This window comes from Copidosoma floridanum, unplaced genomic scaffold (assembly GCF_036245765.1).
Source record: "Copidosoma floridanum isolate Cflo_tuat_1 unplaced genomic scaffold, Cflo_Japanese_pri ptg000030l, whole genome shotgun sequence".
Taxonomy (NCBI): domain Eukaryota; kingdom Metazoa; phylum Arthropoda; class Insecta; order Hymenoptera; family Encyrtidae; genus Copidosoma; species Copidosoma floridanum.
Window position 1 is genome coordinate 14326975 of NW_028321907.1, and position 21820 is coordinate 14348794.

At 33.4% G+C, this 21820-nt stretch overlaps 1 protein-coding gene across 1 annotated transcript in view; it reads right to left on the reverse strand.

Moving 5' to 3' along the window:
- LOC106645573 (uncharacterized) overlaps positions 1-21820 on the reverse strand; it is a 273368-nt gene that overhangs the window by 225955 nt on the left and 25593 nt on the right. The gene's annotated exons all lie outside the window — the stretch shown is intronic.

The window sequence follows — 21820 nt, forward strand, 5'->3', positions numbered from 1 at the left end:
GACGTCATGATGGTATTGTAACACAAAAAAATCCAACGCGGCATTGACAGTACCTCTTGGATGGTGTGGAAATCTATTATCTTTTTCTGAACAAAAGTCTGTAAGTCTGATATATCTCGACAATCCTCGAAAGTCATTAAAAAACTTTCTATTGTCAGATCTTGTCAAATACCCCGAGTAATTGTTAGTGATGCGATATGACAAGTCATTACATCATGAGTTATGGTTAAACTGTCTATTTTACAAGTGAAACGTACTTTTTGATCAAGTTATGTCTGTACAAAGAACGAATAAGGGTTACTTCTTAAAATATGTAGATGGTGAATATTTTTTTTTGTATTTATACGTACATTTTGTGAAGTTTTTTTAATTTTTTGAAGACTTTAAAACTGTTGTGGCATAATTTTATTACTTGTCCATTTTTCATTTATTAAATAGTTTTGTTCTGACAGAGTTGATTTAAATAAAGGTTCGTTATGTAGGCTAATATAACTTAACATCATCACATGACTGAAGTTTTTGTATTAGTTTGGTGGTTGGTATAAACTGGTCACACTGTTTGTTTAGTAAAATAGTTCTATAAGTAAAATGCATTGAATTATTTCAATGTAACATAAAGAATTATAAAATAATATTTAATTTTATTTGTGTATCTTTAAAAAAACAAGTAGACAAAAGTATTTTTTTGTTTTAAGTAATGCAAAATTAATTACATTTTCTGTTTTGAAATTTTCTCAAAATCATTTGTCTATTTACATTAGTAGTACAGTAGAAGCGTAATTGATGATCACTTGAGCACCGAAATAGTCCTAAATTAATAAGCTTTAGGAAAAAGTTTTTTTTAACAAACAATCAATTTCAATACCATTTATTAATTACTACTTACTTCTTAGGTACTCAGAATTTTTTTACGTATTGTATTTTTTTTTAATTTAAAAAATAGTGAAACTAGACAGACACCCTGCAAAACTTAAAATCTTCGAGAAGTTTTTCCTCCCCTCACGTGTATTCTAGTAGTCCAAACGTAATACTTACGACTGTCACATTAATGACACTTCAAATAATGACTTTTGTACTGTAAACACATTCACAAAAAAGAGAGAGAGGGTGGTCCGTTTTGATATGGAGAAAGGCATATATTGTTTGGAGAGCACTAGCAAATTATTGTGGACATAGGATCGCGCTCCTGTATGAACCAATTATTAAGGCAAGTGTGGCGTCCTTCAAACAGTGTGTCAAGTGTATTCTCTTCTCCTAATATATATATATATATATATATATATATATATATATATATATATCCTATATATTGTGTAGTTATTTGTATTTTATATATACAAACTTGCACGTGGCGATACCGTGTTACTTTATATATATACACGCTTGCACAACTTACAGGTATTCACATACATTACCAGCAGGGCACATCGCAGGACATTTCTGATGCAGGCCACGTACGATCTATTGATTGATACATCATATGCAATAAGGTGTTACAGAGGGCTGCGACAGCGCTATCACCCATCGAGCCTATGAAAACATTTTCCTACCTCTACACTGCACTCTTCGGTATACTTATATTCATGTATATATACATCGTTCGTATATTTTTCTGGCAAACGTGCAGCTATAACCGAAAAACTAAGTAATCGTCTACCGGATCCATGAATCCTCTATAAATGCATATATGTGTGGTAAAGAGGGTTGCGGGCTCGCAGATGTTTTTTGGGTAAATGTATTTTATGGTTCTTTGCTTAAAAAGTTTCTTCTTGAATTGGGAAGGAATATTTATTGAATGTCACAAAACGTTTAACAATCAACGTGTGGACCATTTATCTTATTTGATTCCAATTAATAAATGTAGTGCATAGCTTGGATATCTATATCTTTCTCAAACGGAATCAAATGTTTATGTCAGAGTAATTCAAAGTTTTAGGTCCTTTCATTGCTCATCTGAAATTTCGTTGAAAACTTTTGCATTGCATGCATATGTATTTAAGCATATTTATTACATCAAAAACATAAGTACGTCTACTATTTTGCTACTAACTTGTTTTGGCCTCCTAATAAATAAGATTAAATTTTTTTAGGATAAATGCAGTAACAATCTATGTATAATATAATATACATTGTTTAGGTATTTGTTGCCACTAAGAATGGCATCCAGATAATGTACATCGAGAATTTAAATTAATAAGTATACATCTGCGACTTTTGCTTAAGCTCTTTTAGCATTTAATCTGGATACTTATCTCATCAATTGTATGTGTCTTATAATATATTTTTACATCAGATTAAAAGAAGAACACTATCAGTATACCGTTATTTTTATCATCGCATTTAATTAGAGATGAGAGCTGAAAAATTTCCAATGATGCAACAGAGGTCAAGTATGCTCCAAAGTAAACGCATCAAAAGAGAAGACATATCTCAACTATAGGTCACGTACGGGGGTGGTGAAAAAGCGTTGTACATACAATCGAGGAGTGACGCGTAAAACTGCACCAGCTCCCGAGCACTTTTAAGCTTTGTGTAAATTTTATGCTCGGTTATATCTTGGTTATACATCGAAACCCGGAGGCAGTGACACTTCAGTTACCCCCTTCCTCTGTTGTTTACGTGCAGCGTTATAAATTTTGCAATGGATATTATAATTTTGTCCTGAATTTGGTTTATCTTTAATCGAGATTCACGTGTGTTTTTTTCATGGTATTTTTTATTTATTTTACAGAGCTTAGTATAGGAAATCAATATTAATTTATTCGAGTTAAAGAATCACATCAAATAAAATTAAATTTCGTATAAAATTAATTTAACAGTACATTTTTATTCATTTTTGTAAATATTTGGGGTAATACAGGTACTGAAATAAAAAAAAAGAATGTATATATATAGTATATTTTTTGATTGCAAATTAGAAAAAAAAAATAGATTGAGATTAGAATAATAAAATTAGTAGTCAAAGTTATTAGTTAATGTTTTATGAAAAAGTCTGTGTTTTACTTCTTTCAACGATTATATACATTCAAGGAATTGTTCATCAGTTTTTCGCAGTGTTTTTTAATGTGTAAGGTGAGGTTACCTACTACGGGGCAGTACTAGACCACGATTGCAGTTGTAGTATAAGTTCAATTTTACCAAGTTCAAATATTCAATGTAAAGATGTCTTGAAAAGCATAAGATCTTCCTGAATAATATTATAATTTTTTAATTAGTACTATATGTAATCTTCGTAGTATACAAAGACAAGTGTAGGTGACTTCTTAAACCTATTACGTGGTTCCTGTAAAATTAATTTTAGTTCCTTGTATTAGGTTGTATCTCATACCAATACTCCTATACTATTATAGATAAATTATAATGTCTGTTAATATAAGTTTTTATATTTCTTCATAGCAAACTTTATTAAAAATGGTTTATAAACTGATATTGAAATTTTTCGTTTGTAGAAATATAACACGGCTGTTTGTTTTTGATTCACTTCTAACGAATGCCTCAACAGTACAGTAGATAAAAAATAAATATTTATCTACTTTCAATTCATTAAAAAAAAATCATGTAATTAAATGAAACATTTTCAGAAAAGTTCTTTTATTATTTTTATTATTTGGCTGGCATTTTAAAACCATTCTTAATGGTATGAATACTGAAACATGATTATAATCCTGAAAACTTGTTACGCCTTTATATAAAAAATTAACCAAAGTCATTTAAAACAATTTTCCTTTTCCATCATAAAAATCTTTTCGGGGTTTCAAAGCCTTATTTTATATTTACTTCTTCAAAGTACATTACATAAAGTCCAATCTCTAACTCAGAATGGCTAGTAAAAGTTGGGAATAGTCAAACAACTTACGTATATTCAGGAGCACAAAGAGAAACATGAACTTTTTAAGGCTCCAAAAGCTCAAAGCTTTTAACGCAAAAAAACTCTAATATCACGTGTACTTTTTTCTGTTGATACGAATATATTAAAATACAAATACTCTCTTAAATAAGAGATTACATAGAGAAGAGAAGGAAGAAAAATATGTTTGATCAATGATTATGTGACGCGGAAGTGGTGCAGCACGTGATCCTCCTACTCCCTTCTGTTCTCCCTCTATACAATAAACGTGCTATACCCATCGCTATATGAGACTCTTACTGTAGTCTAACTCACCATACACACTGCCTCGCGAAAGATCAATAACTTTTGTTGTGAGTCTCTCGTAACCGTAGCAACCTATTTTTTGAGCCTTTTTGAGCATTCATATAGGTATATATTATGATGAGTTATAAATGATTTTAAGTAATTGATTAAATAATTCGAAGGAGCTTTTTTGCCTCCTAGACACCAACTGGGCCCTTTTTTCCACAGTTTTTGAATAATTTGAATACTTTTATTGGCTCTGTGCTTGAGTGTAATCGATATATCTTATTGACCGCTCGATATACAACTTGTGAAGTCAACTTATTGTAAAATATCCTGTGTTTTTATGGATTTTCTACTAAACTTTGAATGTTTGAGAAATTTTTTTATCTAACAAAAGGAAATTTCATTACTTTTATGTGTTTTGAAACAGTTTGTGCAATTATTTTACGTTTATTTCAGTTTAATTATTCGAAAAAGTTGCAATGAAACTAAGGCTTTTCTGTCATTAAATGTAATCTCTGGAAATCCAGTTCTACAAAATTTCAAAGATGGAACTCCAAAAGACGATTATGAGAAATGATAATCTAGAAATATGAGAAGGTTGAAGCTGCTGTTACATAGAAATTTTTTTTTGCATCTAATGTCGTTTTTATAAATTTCATATCTCATTTGAACATTTAATTATAATTAAATGAACAGTAATAAAATCTATGAAAGAACTTTCTGTACTTGTACAGTGTAAGTGCACTGACAACTTTTTTACTGAGTACAATCAGCAATCGAGCCCTTGGGTTGCAATGGAAAAAATATTTTCCGACCTCAGAAATTTTTCTAATATTTAGATGTTTACTGCGCTCTTGGAAGGAATTTTTCTAATATTTAGATGTTTACTGCGCTCTTGGAAGGAAAAATAGTCTTCACCATCTATGGACATCATATTAAGGGGAGATCACAGCTGTCCCTTGCGCGTTGCTTGTCAAACACCTTGGGGCCTGACGATCGCCCTGCATGGAGGAGATGCGCATTAGTGACGAAAACTACTCTTCTCCCTTACATTTTTCTTTCTTTGAAAATAATATGATACATAGGCTTCATTTACAAAATAATCTTACGTTGAGCTCATGGTACAGTCTATGTCACTAACGTCTAAAGTTTGGAGTTAAGGGAAGAACGTAACGATTTTACTGAGTAACCTTTACATAAAACTTTAAGCTTGTTCGTGGAATTTTTATAATGGATGAAAGTGTAGATTTTAATAGTCACTAGGGGAATTTTTTTTGTAAGAAACAAATTTATTAATCCTTGTATGAATTGTTATTATCACCAGTTTTTCGAAACGATTAGTTATTGTCAATTTTCTCATTTTCCAGTATCTGCACTTGAAATTTTTTCTGTAGCACGGTAGAAAATGAAACGTTACAGCTAACGTTGAGTTAAAAAACCATCCGTACTTCCGTAATACCACCTAAAACTCAATTTCGAACTGCTCATAAACTTGCTAAGAAAATCTCACTCTCCCATTGTACATCGTACGTTTTCTATTCTTCTCACAACTATTTGGTAAATCCGCAAACATGTGTCTCGAGAGTTTAGAAACTCGGCTCATTTCTTGCTTTGGCACGCGAATTTTCCCAGCCGAGGTAATGTCCGTGTAAATTTCTACGACATGCTACGCCTCCACCCTAATGAAAATTCTTGATTAGTTACCACTGGATTTTGTACTCAAGGTAAGAGTGGTAAAGTCGATCCTCATAAAAAGTCGACGTACTTTTTAGTAATATCTCGAAATAAGGATGGTACTAAAAAGTCTGGGTTGTTAAAAATGTTTTTGTTGGAAGACTGAAAGAATTGAGCAGCAAATGTAGCCTAAGAGATCCTTCAAAGTCCTTTTATTACGGAAGGAAATTCTTATATTCGTATTTTAGTTAATTTCTATTTAATAACAAGAGAACCGCTGCGTGAATGGGAAAAATACACGTGGTCTAAAAGTTGCAGCATTCAGCCACTTTGAAATTCATGAAAATTCTGAACTAGTCTTTTTAATCATGCAAAATTTCGGTCATGAGAGAGGTTTTTCCTTCTCCACAGATTTATAAGATTTAATTTCTTTCGTGGGAAGGCTAAATAAAGTGCAAAGTGTAGTTTCTTTTTATGCTGAGTAGCACTCTAGTAACTTTGAATAAAATACGTGAGCCTTGCATTGATGGAAGCCTCCAGTCTTTTTTTTCAGTATGGCTGGCAGCCAAGCCATGAGATTCTTCGAGCTTTGAGCTGTTAGCGAGATTTTTTTTAGTAGACACCACATAAACAAACTTAACGATCGAATATTTGTAGGTACAAGCTCGACAGTCGCCACCTGAGCACGTGCCTTGCGGGTTGTCTTCAAGAAAATAAGATGGAAATCGATTGTAATTTGTACTATTATATATATTATAGTATAGAAAATAGGAAAAAAATTATTCACTATATCAACTCAAGTTTGAGCTTTGTAGTCAATTTTGAATTCAAGAGCATTTTTACATTTTTTAAACTTATATTTGTAAATTAATAGATAGTTTACTGTTTAAGTGATAACAAGATTGGAAGTTCAGTTCATCGCTTGGTTTTATAACTGTTAAACTATCGAAGATTACGATTTATTCTTTATTTCTTTTATCACGACTGTACAGGTCTTACTCAGGTACGTAGTTCAATTATCAAAGGGCTAAAAAAAGTTTCACCCTAAATTATTATTCATGAATCCACTTTGAGCACTACAATAAATTCTCCTCCCACCTTCCGATTAGAGACGCTAAATCGATACCAAGCGTCTTTGCATACTACCAACTCTCCGCTAAGCTGACAATTCGATCCAAAAAGTCGATACTGCTATTTATCCGTCTCTTCTCATTATCCCTCACAAAATTATCAATACCAATATATTCTACTTTTCGATATGGAAGACTCATTTTGTTTACTTACTTTTTCTGACAAATGCCCTTTTTCTTTTCGCAACTCTACCGGAAACTTAATTTAAATTTGTCTGTTTGTTTGTGCCTCTCTTGAATTTAAAAAAGAAAAAGTGAGGCGATATATCATCTAAAATCAAAAATCTCCGTAACAGGTAATAATCTGAGCTACCACCACCTTGAAAAAAAGCAACACATCACGGTCGAAGGCAAGTTGGCGATGTTGGAAGGACCTCCCTCTCGTATCATTCGTTTTTTCATCGCCTTGACAAGCAGGTGTTAAATTTTTTGCAAATATCTGTCCTCTCTTTTTTTGTGTATTTCATTCACTGATAAAATATGTGTACGCAGTAGTACTCGACGTCAAGGACATGTGGCATGTCTAACCACAAGATTTCTCATCTCGAATACCGCACGAGTACCGAACAGTCTTGCCGTTGTCATGTCGGCGTAAAAATGAAAAATGTTGGTCGGCTGAAAGTCTGGCTGCTTCACTATGTATTATTCTCCAGTACATTCCGTGCACATGTTTGTGTCCATTGTGTATATACAAGAGGGGCTAATATTATGGATTCAACGCTCAATAAAATTTTGTCATATTGTTCTCATTACGTTTTTTTTTTATTTCAAGGTCCCAATAGTTGTGTTCCAAGATTCTAACTCACACACAGATTGAAAGAACTCTAGTCTGTCATAAAAACGTGTAAATTCTTTTTCATCTAACGCGATGGTAACTTTAAAAGATTTTCTAGTAAAACAGATTTCCTTCCTGTCAAGAAGATAAACGAAAAATGCGTAAAACTCAAATACATATTCAACAAAAAAAAAAAAAAAAAAAAAAAAAAAAAAAAAAAAAAAAAAAAAAAAAAAAAAAAAAAAAAACAACACAGGTAGCGTGCGTATCGGTGAGGATATAAAACCCTAAGGATTCATCCTCTTTTCTCCAGCCATTTACTCCACTTTTATATTTTATCCTGTCTTTTTATTCGCTCCAGTGATTTTTCAACGAAATCGAGCAGCCCTTTCGCACGAGTTCGCACTTTTTTCTTCGATGGAAAGAAGCTCCTCTTTTCCTTTTGACACTTTTCACTCTTTGCAGTTGCATGACACCCGGCACAAAGCGTCACAGCGCTTCTTCAAAATCCCTTCAAGTTGATAACAATGCTTCCTTCGTGCCAAAGCCACACACCATGGAGCGTCGTCGCATGCATAACCCGCTCTAGCCTTTTTCATAACAGGTCAGCAGCCAGACGAACGGTTCTTCTCAGTCCACTCATCTGCTAAATGTTAGGGGAGTTAATTTTGTTATTTACTTTTAGCAGCTCTGTGTAAGTCCGCATTTTCGTTTACTTCTTAATACTGTTCTTAGCCTGAACTATTCAAAAAATAGTAGTCTCTACCAAGTTATATCTTTATCACCACAAATACACAACTTTCTATTACCGTTGGTATATTGTTTATTATGTTTGTTGTCTTATACCCTGTATATACTACACTCATTTGTTTTTATTTAACCAGAGTCCGATATTTTTGTCTTACCGTCACTACCATTTTTTAATGCTTGAACTAAATTAATTGAAGTTGAATCGTTAAAAAAGTCATTCAGCTTTTTGCATTGTCATAAATTTGATAGAGAGATACTCTCTTTAACTCAATAAAATAAGTAAGATCGTTGCTGTTAAAAAAGGCAAAGATACATCAGCTAAGTACGCGTCACTTTTCACGACATCGCGTCATCGTCGTTGGATCAACAATTGAGGTTTAATTAATTTACAACTAGTTTCTATAGCTAATCATGTGGTTGATTAAAGGTTTCTTAAATGAGTTAGATCCGACAAAACAGGAAATTACAACTTTTTTAATAGTTACACTCATTTCAAAAATACATACGTCTTTTAGAATTTAAAGTTAGTATAGCCAAACAATAGTTTTTTAATTTAATCATGTTACCTCAATATTACGCAAGATTTTACAAAACTATCTTAAGATTGAATGCCCTTAGAATACGCCCTTTGCTTTCTTACATAAATCCATGATATAAATAAACTAAGAACTAAAAGCAACAATGAACTGAAACAATAAATCAAAACACTAAAATCATATGGCTGGCGGAGTCAGAATTTTATAAACAAGTACGTAGTGCTTTTATAATAATACCTATATTAGCATAAATTCCTAAAGAGATAACTTGAATAAACATGAATTTCGGTATCTAATTGGTTTTTGTCAAGAACGAGTTCGCTTTATCAGTTGGTATTATTATTGTCTTTTTTTCATATATTATTTCCAAGTATAAGGAACTTATTATTATAATAAAAAAAAAGTATTTCTTCTTGTAGGTACGGTCTCAATGAATTTTTTTTATAGAGTTATGCAAAGAGCGCGTCCACGTTCGATTTCTCTTGTTCTTCCGTCCTTTACTCCATCTGACGCTGTACCTATAGTCTCGGTAAATGAAAAGCGCGTGTGTATCAGACAATGAGAGCGTTCTCTTATAAATTGGTGAAAACTTTCTTTCTTTCTTTTTTTTTAGAAATCATTTGCGTTATTGAGAATTAATAATAGAGAAAAAATTTGAGAATAAACTCACATTTCTCAAGATTGATGAAGATCTTTTTTGCCCTTAACAATTTATTTGAATACTTTACGATACCTACGATTGTTTTGTTCAATTTATTCTTATTCTCATTATTATTATTATTATTATTATTATTATTATTATTGTTATTATTATTATTATTATTAAATACATGAACAATATATTTCTATACGAAGAAAGAAGTTGCATGATTTTACCATTAATGCAACATACGTAATATTTGCCCACTACACGTAACGATTCTTTAAGTGACAAAACCAGCTTTCTCTGCTGCATGTCGGAAAACTTCTGAACTATGATGAAAACACACGAATAATGTTGATGGAAAGCCAAGCAAGCAGCCGTAACAGCTCAAGCTTATATGCATACAAGCCCCTAGCATGTCTCTTAAATTTGACGAAAAGCATAATTAAAGATGAAACCTCCTCGGCGTGTAGATGTCAACGCGGCTGCGCTCTGCATACATTCTTGCTCATGGCTGCGTTTTTTCAAGATTCCTCTCTGTTTTCCCTTTGACTCTTTATTTCAAACATCTCCTTAGTGTATGATAACGTTAATTAAAATATGAGCTGATAAAAAAAAGTTGCATCGTGAGTGCCTGCAATACTTTGAGCGTTGATCAAAAGATTCACGAACTGTATTACGGTGCTCTTTAATCAAAGATTAAGTTTCTTATGTTCCTTAAAGATTATCTGAGAAGTTTTATCATGTGGGGCAATCCCCATTAGCGATAGCTCAACGAAGGAAACTTTCTCCAGCTTCATGGCAAGCAGGGGATTGGGGAGCTCGATTCAAATCACGCTGATTGTCCAAAAATGCAACAGTCAAATCATCGCTTCGTTTTCGGTCCAACAGTGTGCGACTGTCCCAATAAAGTCTCATGTAATAACGAAACGAATAATATCTGGGCAATATTGATGGTAGATACTGAAGAAAGGTTAGAAGAAAAACAGAAGCAGAAGAGGTACAGCCCTTCTGCCCTACTATATCCATCGACCTTCGGGCACTACAACTCCTAATTTTCTCTCAGTCAAATAGAGGGAAAAAGTCTATGACCACAACTGAAGGACTGAGAGCTGCTGGTGTGACGCTTATACGAGGAAAATTGAAGTCTTCGCGTGTGCGAGTGTCTATCTGGATAGGTATAATGCAAGTAGGCTGGCTTCCTATGACTGTGCATTTAAACTTGTTGATAAAGCTAACCCCCGATGTGCTTTTGCCGCTCGGCACGTGTAACGATCAACAATTTCTTATTTTTCTACGTATAGAAAGGACACTCAAAAGTGTCTTTATACTCCCAAGATCTATACACATCGCCTGTATTCGTGAGATCGAGGGACATGATCGGATCATTTTTTTACTGCAATGTGTGTCCAGTTTAAAAATTGTGCTAGGATTTTCGCATAAATTTTCCTGCTGATCTTCTCAAGTGTGAATTTTCTAATTGTGCTACGTGAATTTTTCATATCTCTTTTTTCCCATTTCCGATTCAAATCCAAGCGTACCAAAATAAATTCTTAATTTGTACATTGTCTTCATGATTTAATCACTTTTTTTTCCAATCAAGTGTTTTCATTTTCTCGCATTTTCTACGAGCCCAAGCTATTATAATTCCAATCTGGTACGACACGAGTACTCGTTTAAAACCGATCTTTGATAGTCGCCAGATGAATAACAAATTGTCTATTAGTATTGATATAAATTCCTGACAATGTTGCTGTTTCAAAATTGCGGTTTCGTTCCTCTGAAATTCGAGTTATTTGGAATTTCGATCGCTACTATTTATTCTCCCTTTCTTCCCTTCACCTCTTGTAATTAATGAATCCATGGTACCAATGAAGCACGTAGTAAATTATTTACTTTATTGTTCAATTACTTTAAAGTATTTATCCTAGTGTGTATAAACTTCATACTTTATTCTAGCATGTATGATTAGAAATTTTTATTGTTATATGACATAAAAAAGTATTATAGTTTCGTGTTAATCAATCTAAAAATTAAATAGACCTGGTGGACCTGAACCTGAGTATATCTGATTTGCTGCAAAAACAAGAAAGCAAAAAGATATTCAATTCGGCTCAATTTAATGAATCTTTGAATAAAGGGACTCTTTGTTTTTGAACGAGATTAGTATCAAGCTTGGAGAGATCAATATGGTGTCTACTGTCAAAGACACGAGAACTACTCGATGATCTCATCCAGTGTGATTAGGCACCAACCATTCCAAGTATTTCTTCCGAGTATCCACTGATCCTTGCACTCCGACCGGTGCTACACCCTCTTTACTGAGTTCGTTTATCCGGTGGCCGTAGAGCTTTTTTCCTCCCACACACTTTTTATTTCTTACCTATTCGTCCGCCAGTAGATGAAATTTCTCACTGTCAAGGCAAATTCTCTGTCACACATAGGATAATGAGATGCTTGGGGAAGCATCAAATATCCGAATGGGGTAAGGAGCTCGGTAAAATTTAATTGTTGGTGGGCTTAAATGAGACCAATTTTTAATCGTCACTCCAAGGAGAGTTGATGCTCTGCGTCCGAGTTTCCAGTGAATCTTCGTTCAGTTCTGTTACACTTGCCTCCGCCCTTGTGGAATCAATCCACCTTGGTCTTACCAAACTTTTTTTATTCAGTTTTCCCAATTATTATTTTTTTAATCGTTAGTTCTATAGCTGTGACTTTTTTGTAACTCCGTTTGTAAAAAGGAAGCGTGGTACATACACAATGTAACCAATTTGCTACCTATTTTTATAATAATTCGATTACTTAGTCCCATCTCAAACTAAAAAAAGTGATTTGCAAAGACTCAGCGTTTGACTTGCAAGTATGAATCATTCTAATATTAAATTTCATAAAACAGTATTTTAAAATAAGTTTTTAGTGATAATTATTTTGAAATTGAAATAATCTCCCATGCTATTTTTTTTGTTGTTGAATCGAGGGTAATTGAATTACAATATCACCAATTTTCAAACTACGTCAGTGCAAGGTAAAAAACGACAAACCCACGTCAAAATAACTGTTTTTAAAAAATGCTAAATCCATCGCTAGTTAAATTAAAGTCACCACTGTAAAAAGTGCATTTATTTATTTTGCAATTAAAAATACCATCGGAAATTAAAATTTTCAAGTTATCAAGTATGCCAAAGCTGACTGGAAAGAGGGTCGGAATTTTCCGTTCACAAGTAGTTTTTCCCCGGATCTCAGAAAATATCTTGTCCAGTTGTAACGCACGAACAGTCAGCTGAAACAGGAAAAAAGGATCCACTGGATATTAGAAGATAATTAACTATAAATGCACTTGACTGGAAGTGGCGGCAACGTTACGTCACTCACGACGCTTTTACACGCTCGCTCTCTTTCTTTGTCTGCTTTTTTTGCACAGCAATGCTTTGTGACCTTTTAGTGCTGTGCCCATAAAAACATACTCCCAAAGCTGGCATCTCACTTAAATTTCAACAAAACCAAGTGAAATTTACGCATGCGTTACTTCTGCTTGCGTCCCTTACACCAGGTTCTGTCATTACCGCGTACACAACGTTACTGCCATGCGACTTGTGCGAAAGAAAATTTATGTATATGATACCTCAGTGAATACATGTTGAAAGCAGCGTCCTTCTGAGTATTACAATAGATCAAGTTGCTACTGATGTTTAGCCAAAGCTGTTAAAAAATCTTCAGGTGAACTGATGACAACATGAGACTGTGAGAGACTGCGCATAGTGGATTTTTTTAAATAAGCTACTTAGACAGTAACGCGCTCTCAATTTTTGTTAACGAATAATATTAAATAACAAAGTAAATGTGTTTTTATTTAAAAACATTTTTTAATCTCAGAGAAAAAAGAGGTGGAGTATTTAACATAAATCATTAATAATTGAAAAAGCGAGAAAAGTTCGTAATAACAAGTAAGTTTGGTGCTTGCGGTTCACCGTACAAGGGATTACAGTGTGGAGTAGATTCTTAGTTTTGTCTTGGTTATGGAATTTCGCATTTGTATTATGTCCTTTTTCTCAGAGTATACACCTAGAAACTTTGTCGTAGACGTTCTGAAAAATGGGCTCCTACTTCCTGCGTGTTTGTACTCTGTGTTATGAATAGAAATGAGCATTAAAGAAAAAAAAAGTTTGCGGTTAAATGAAGCATTTCAAATCCTAGTTTGTATCCTAGTTTTTATCCAACAATTATTATTTGCAGTAACTTTCCTTTTTTTTGTAAATCAAATATTTTGTTCAATGCTAATCTGTTATTTTATGTACCCTTTAAAAAATTCTTTTAAATACTGTCGTCACTTATTTTTCCATTAAATTAAATCTTATAAATTAAAAAACTTACATAATACACGTACTAATGATCAAGACAAGATTTTTTCTTACTCACCTGCAACAGAAAAAACATTGAAATCCATTACGATGTGTTTATTAATCTAAAAACATAATAAAATATCATTATTGTCTATAAATGTCCGTTCACTCTCATTAGACTGATCCAAAATACTATTTTATTATGATTCATGCAGCAGCAAAATCAGGAACTGCCGTCAAGGTAATAATTAATAAATAATCTCTCCCTATGATCTGCCTCAATGAATTGTACCATGGGCTGATGTATCATATCATTACCCAACAAAAAAGTCTATACAGCCTGATACAACAATCTCCGCTATCTATATCATCTTTGGACGATATGTACACATTAGTTTCCTTAGGATAATCTTTGTTTACAACTTGCTGCCGTGCATAACTGACATCCTCGTTCAAGTGTGTCGGGTACAGGATTTATGCTTACGTGACTTGTCGTCTTCGCAAAGACGCAGGACGTTTATGCAATTATACGTCCGTATGGTTACATATGGGCTTACGACGATGACGGCGGTGTACCGCTGCACGGGGGAGAAACGAGGACACGTGACATGTCCATGTATTTTATTATGTTTGTATACTGGTGCCTACTTTGTCCTCGGCTCGTGTACGTCTATAGGTATATATGTTTTAGAAGTGTACTGGAGAAGAGGAAGAAAAAGAGATTGAGAGATCTGCGAGCAAATGTTGACAGGGCTCTTAAAGTTTCATGTGTCGCACTGTAGATATTACGTATGTATGATTATTCCGAGAAAATTTTTGGCAAAGGACATGGTGGGAGACATCGTCTCTGCGTTTCATAATAAGGGCAATTGCGATTGCTTCTTTTTTGTCAAGGGTAAAAAAGGAATATATTTTAAATGCAGATCGACTGTCCGTTGGTAACTGATTGATTGTGATTTTTAATTATATTATTTAATAACCTGCTAAGTATTATCGAATGATTTTTAAAGTCAGTATGCGTGCTTCAAAATATGTTTACAGTTAAATAAGGGAAACAACTAACATAGATTAAAGTTGAAAAAAAAGCAAATTAAAAAAAAATTTTGAAGGGACAAACCTTTTGAAGGGAAATTTAGTTTGCGAGTCAGACATTAAAAGAATTTTTAATACAAAAGCGTTTATCAGTGCAAGTAATAGAAACAATTACTTGGTCTGCAATGAAATGGAAGAATATTTATTGTACTTTTTATGCAATCTTCAAATCACTGAATTTTGATAGATTCAAGTTTAAAATAAGTAATTAAAGTACATATCTAAAATCGAACCTAATGGAATTTGTATTACTCATTTAATGTAGCTCTGTAATGTTGGATGAAGTTTACGTAGCTCTTTAACATGTTGCTCTGAAATAAACTTTTGAACCAAGGCGAATTTAATTTGCATAAGTTCAACTATAAACGCTGTACATATTACAGTATCAAAGTTTTATTAAAAACTTTGAATTTAAGTTTTGGGGAAACTATAATAACATTTTGCATGGCTTCTTTTACATTATTTTTGAAATTTCAACTTAAATGATTCAACAAGAATTTATGTAAAATGAATGTATAGAAGACAAAAGAAAAAAAAACTAAGTATCTCAATACGATGTCAAAGTTTGTCATGCCCAATGTAATAACGAATGTCGAGTCTTCGGGATGAAAAAGTTCAAGAGATTATCTTAAAAATCAAGCTCTTTCAACTTCTGAGTAGGTTAGGCTGGAATTTCTGATAAATACGTTATCCTCTTGGCATATCTACCATAAATATAAGGTTGGTAGGAATGGATCGAAGAGTGATGGAGAGAAACCAGAGTGGATAGATCGAGATTACGACTCTGGCGCTGACGAGACTTCCTTCCCTTTAACCAGTGCATTTTGAGGTTCTTCTGTACTGGAGAGCCGCTGTCACTCTTCTTATATCCTCCTCCTTTCATTGGAAAAATATTTGTTCTCGTGTGGCCACCGGCAGCGGTAGTTTCCTTTATCCTGTGTAAATGGTGGCGATTCTCTGTATACACAAGTTTGTATGTAGTCGACGACTGGCTCGTAACAAAGCCCTCCCCTATTGTGCTAAGAGACGATGGGAATCGTATTTCTTGGTTTACCTATGTTTGGGAAATTATTTCCGCTAGTAGGTATTGGAGGAGAAAGCGCAAGTTGTGTATTTTAGCAGACCTGCGTATAAGAGATGAAACGAGTAGTTCAAAGATTTTGCTAATAAGAATAGGCTGAAATGCATGCCGCACTCCAACTTAAAGAAGTTCTATTGGCATATCTTAATGAACAAAAATAAAAACAGCAATATTCAAAAAAATTTTATTCTTCAGAGTTTTAATGCATTAGCTACGGACATAATGCTGAAGTGTAAAAAAATGTATTACCCAATTTAATTTCAGTGCAAGGTACCTACTCTACTTTATTTAGCGTAACGTAATAATAGTAGCCGTACAATTTTGTGAAAAAATATTACATTAAAAAAAACTCATTTACATACGGAATGAAGCCTCTGAAACCTATGAAAGCCAAGCACTGTGACTGCATAAAACTACACTGAGAAAAAAAAAACTATTCTCATTACTGTGCTGGAATAGTAATATGATACTGTTCAGTCGTCTATAGACTTCTTAGTGTTTAAACAGCAATTTTTACTATTTTAACACTAGATTACCCCTTCTAGGATAGAAGTTTTTAGTATTTTTTTCTCTCAGTGTACCGTATCAGTAGAAATATGCGAATTCAGTGAGAAAGAGTAAAAATCATAAAGCGAGAGAAGAAGTCAAGACGAAGGCGCTAAACGAGAGTGAAAATAAGAATAAGAAGCTGGCTCGTTAATGCCCATCTAATAGAACCACACACATACAGACATAGTCACATAAAGTTAGTACAGCTGCTCAGAGACTCTTCCTCCTAATGTATTCCAATCCTTCCCATCTACTGCATAAAATATTCGCAAGGAGCCTCAGGGAATTCAACGGGAGGCCCATGCGAATTAGTCATTCGAATTTCTTCGAGTTGTAGGTAGATCCAGTAGAGGTGAAATCCCATGGGTACAGAAGGCAAGTCGAAGAGAAGCCTCGGATCTCTTCATCTCTTTGGATAGGCCAGCTATGTTTCTCTTTCTCTCTCTCTCTCTCTCTCTCTCTCTCTCTCTCTTGCATATGGAAGAACATCTTAAGAAGGGCAGGTAATATGTGGATTTGATGGTATGTAAGAGTTCGACTTGCGAGATCGTATGATATTATGTTATATGCCTTGCAACTGACAGTCAAACAAATCGTAAGTCATATTAGTTCGCACTAAAAAAGGGAAGAAGAGGGAAGCGCGTATTTCTTCCACATTTGTGAATATATTAGACTTTGGAATAGCTTCTAGTGCTCTGGAGAATTGATTCTTTACCATCCACCTTGACAATTTTATTATTCCAAGTGCCACGTTGAATTTGGCATTTTTAAATCTGTGAATATTCAAAAAAATTACTTAAAAACTGCGAATAATTAAAGGATAATCTTTAGGAAAACTCACCCTCAACTATTTCCTCCATTTTATCTCCAAATGTATTTTAATGATAACGACCGTTCGAAGTTTAGGTGATGAATTTTTTATGTTAAAAGTGTAAAACATCTATTTAAGGGGGGGTAATTAGCTTAAACTTTTATTCAAAAATTAATTTATGAACATAATTCGTTACGTGCATAATCTGAAATACCCATGTAAACAGACTGCTAAGAATTATTAAGAAAGTTATATTTTTAAACATCTACAACTATTTTAAGGATTAAATTTTTAATAAAATTATGAGTAGTACACCTTGCCGCATTTCTAAAAATTTAACATTCATTAAGGGCCTCATTTAAAGCGATAACGGATTACACGCGTGCGTAGCAGCACCCTTTTGATATAGCAACTTGCAGTCATAAATTGTATGTATTTCTTAACCCTGAAAACACTTATATAAAGACTGAGATTAAATACGGATTCAGAGACATTTTCGTGAATTGCCTCTGTAAATCAGTGAGGCACTAGCAGTATCCTCTTCTTCCTGAAACATGGCGTATCCGCAAGAACAAAGAAGTAAACATCACGTTTGCTGGGGATATGCACGCAAACGAACAGGCATGGACGTAAATTATGGCCATGCAAGTTATCATAGCCTGCCGTACTTTCGTACTAGCTCCAACTTTCTATTTCCGAGCAAGACGAAGTTGCAATGTCTCTTCATACATTTGAGGAGTAAATGATGCGAGTCGGGATTAGCTTTGCGGGCGAGAAAGATATTGGATTGTAACAAACGTCTTATCACTTCTTTTATAAATATTGATCATAAAGTATGTGACTGATTGATAGTGGTTGACCGATAGTAAAAAATAGAGGATGAAGAAACACATCAATATTTATGATAGTGGTATAACTTATTGTTTGTATTGCCAAATGCAGTAGGTTTCTTTTACGGATGAACCGGATCCACCGAAATTATAATTTTAAGGTAATTGGGCGATGAAAATAATTTTGTATTTTGATAAAAATAAGGATGTATTTTAAGTATCTACTTAAACACGTCCTGTCAAAATTTTAGACCATTACTAAATTTATTTCCATATATTTAAACTTGTATACACAAAGTTGCACGAAAACAGTTTTACAAAAACCGATTGATTAAAGTTTATATTTTTTCATTTGCATCTGCACACTTTTCCTATTGACGAAAATTATTTTAAAAATTTTTAATGTTGTTGAATTTATACTAGACCGTTTACAATTTATTTTTATTTGGTCCGCAATTATTCTTATGTTTCTTCGCTCAAACTACATAGCCCCACACATAGATAGGCACGCAAGCTCGCAAAAATCATGTATGTGTGATCTTCTCCCTCTCTGTCTCCTACACTAAACCCTTATCTCGTTCCCTTTGGCTTCCACGCTCAAGTTCTACTTTAGTCCTGCAGTGGCTGCGCTTGCAAAAGGATGGGATCGTTAGCGATTGAAGGTCGAGTCTCGTTTTCTAAACGAGTGCCACCTTTTGTTCCTTGTAGAATGTTGAGGGGAAGAAGAGGCTGACGAAGACAGAAGAGGGGAGTTGAAAGAAAAGTGGGACACTACACGAGCGAGCGGCATCTTTTCGGGGCTCTTTGGTCGGTAGTGCCGGTAGATGCATACATGTTCGTTTAATTGACAATATAATAATTGGTACAGTCGTAAATTACTGCACAGTCCAATGTTGTGCTATATCAGTCAGCTATTTCACTTTTTTTTGCATCGCATTTGCTCCATTTTTCGCTTTTTTCACTAGCGGTTACATTGGGAGAGTAAAGTTCTTTGTTGACGTGCAAGTAGAGCTGCATCGATATCCAATTTAATTTAGTAATGTGAGAGCTAATGCTTCTAATAAAATTTACGTTTTTCTACCAGCTTTAATGACTTTTACTTTCATTAAAATTTTTTTGTCATCATATAACAAATCATAAATACGTTATTTAGTACAACTCATGGTTAAATTAAACATGCATCACTTAAAATACAAAATTTCATCATAAATAACGGCGCTTAATTTTCCAAAACATAACGTTTTGCATAGTGAAACGAGTGTGAAAATCACCGTGGGTAAGATTTATAGTTTTAAAATGAATATAAAAACAAAATTGAATTAAAAAAGACATGGGAAAAAATATTTATTTTGTAGTTGATGTGACTGCACATGGATAATTTTTTTAAATGACATAAATCACTATTTTGTACCATAAAACTTGTTTCTAACTAGTTATAAAAATTTCCTTCTTTACCAATGTGAAGGCTTCTCTGTGATTAAACAAGAGCTGTATCGTAAGTAATGAATGAAAAACAGTTAAAAAATCCTCACACCTAAATGTTAAATCTAATTATTATTTATTGTTGTACTAATTATTTTTCTTATAAATGATGCTAATAATGAACGTGGCATTAATACAGATACAGGAACGTGACGCAGTCTCATATTATAGCCAATATCTAGTCAAACAAGAAATTTTTTGATACATCAGGCCTAATATTATTTCTTCTACTGTAACAATGCAGGGAGTCATCAAATCTACTATGTCTGCTTGATGACAGTGCAACTATACGTGTATACTCAGCATACAGTTAAATTACAGCTGGTATATCAACAGGTCGCATTATCAGCGTATGTAATCGTGTTTTACTGAATTCACCGCTGAAATCTGATGACGAAGAGGATAAATCCCCGATGGCTAAAAGTATATGTTCGCTAAAATGTTGAACTCGTAATCGTAGTCGATTATTGCGGTGGGTGGGTTGTTCAAGTCCAGATAAAACCTTTTGTATACACACACAAACAAGCGTAAACTAGTCGTTCATCAGGAATACCTCCCAAGTCAAGTGTCTCTTTATCTCCTCTGTGCCTCCCATATGCGATATGCAGTGCGATTTCGTTTATTAAGTGTGGCAATCACGATATCTAATGCCTTTTAAGTGGGCAAGAGCTAGGCTTTAATAATCTTTATCCTTACAGATTTCAATTACCATTGAAAAAAACACTCAGTTCTCACAAACACAACACGATACGTTATCTCTTCATTATTTGCGTACACCTAGTTTATCTTGCGAGGTACTCGTTTCTAACATTACTATGTTCTTTACGCTGTTATATGTATCACAGGAAAGGCAATTTATCACTCATAAAACTTGCGCTATCGTGTATCATTTTACCTCTATTTTGAAACTTCCAATAGTTTTATTTCTACTACAAATAATTTATTCTTAACAAAATTATTATTTTTTGAAAAGTTGTGTGTCTGTTGTTCTGTGTTGAATGTACAGCTCATATGAAAAAATAACAGGAAATCAAGTATTCTTATATGAATATTATAACAATTATTCTTGTATCTCTTAGAACATGCGACTAATTTTTTGGTTTGGTTTTATCAAATAACTTCTTCAGCTGCACTGATAATAACCTTTTGCTTGCTTCTCTAAAAACATGCATTTAAAGTTTTTGTTTCCTTTACGTACGTTTGTTTCAAAAATAAATTTTGTAAATATTACTATATCCTTGCGTTCAGCCCATTTAAATTTTGTGTACTATTAATCTGAAAAGCGTACATACTTTGGTCGTTCCAAACTATTCTATTTATTCGAAAAGTACTGGCCAGTTTCTTAATCTAGCTGAATTCTAGATTATCCATTTGTTTATATCATCACAACAAAATATAAGAATAGTGGTATTAATCTCAAAAGTTTTTTTTTCGATAACATTATGGTCCTACTTTGGGTTCTACTATTTTAGTTGTAATTTAGCTAAGAATAAGGTGAGAGTATTCACGTAGAAGTCGAAAAAAATTACTTTTGTCAAACTGTAATTTGAAATCTAGTTGATTCAAAAATGTTGGTCAGGAGCGATTTTAGTACATATGCAAGTCTAAAGATCAATGAAAATTTTAAACTTTATTTGATGGTTTTACCAATACTTAAATTACAGCTTGTTTGAAGGCTTGTTTTAGATTAAAGCTAGTTAATTACTAGTATTTCTTACCATGTTAACTTACAAATAAAATAACAGGTATTTTATGTTATCAATAAGGAGAACCATTCTTATTTTATTTTAGAATATAACTGAAGCATCACCTTTGGCACAAACGAAATAATCAAATACCAGAGTTTGAATCAACACTGTCACGCAAAATCTTTTGTTGTCAATCCTAGTTTCTTCCATCATATAATTTTTCGAAGAGGTTTCAACATATATCTTTTACTCTGTTTATATTCTACCTATTGTTTTGCGGGATAAAAATTTTATACAACTT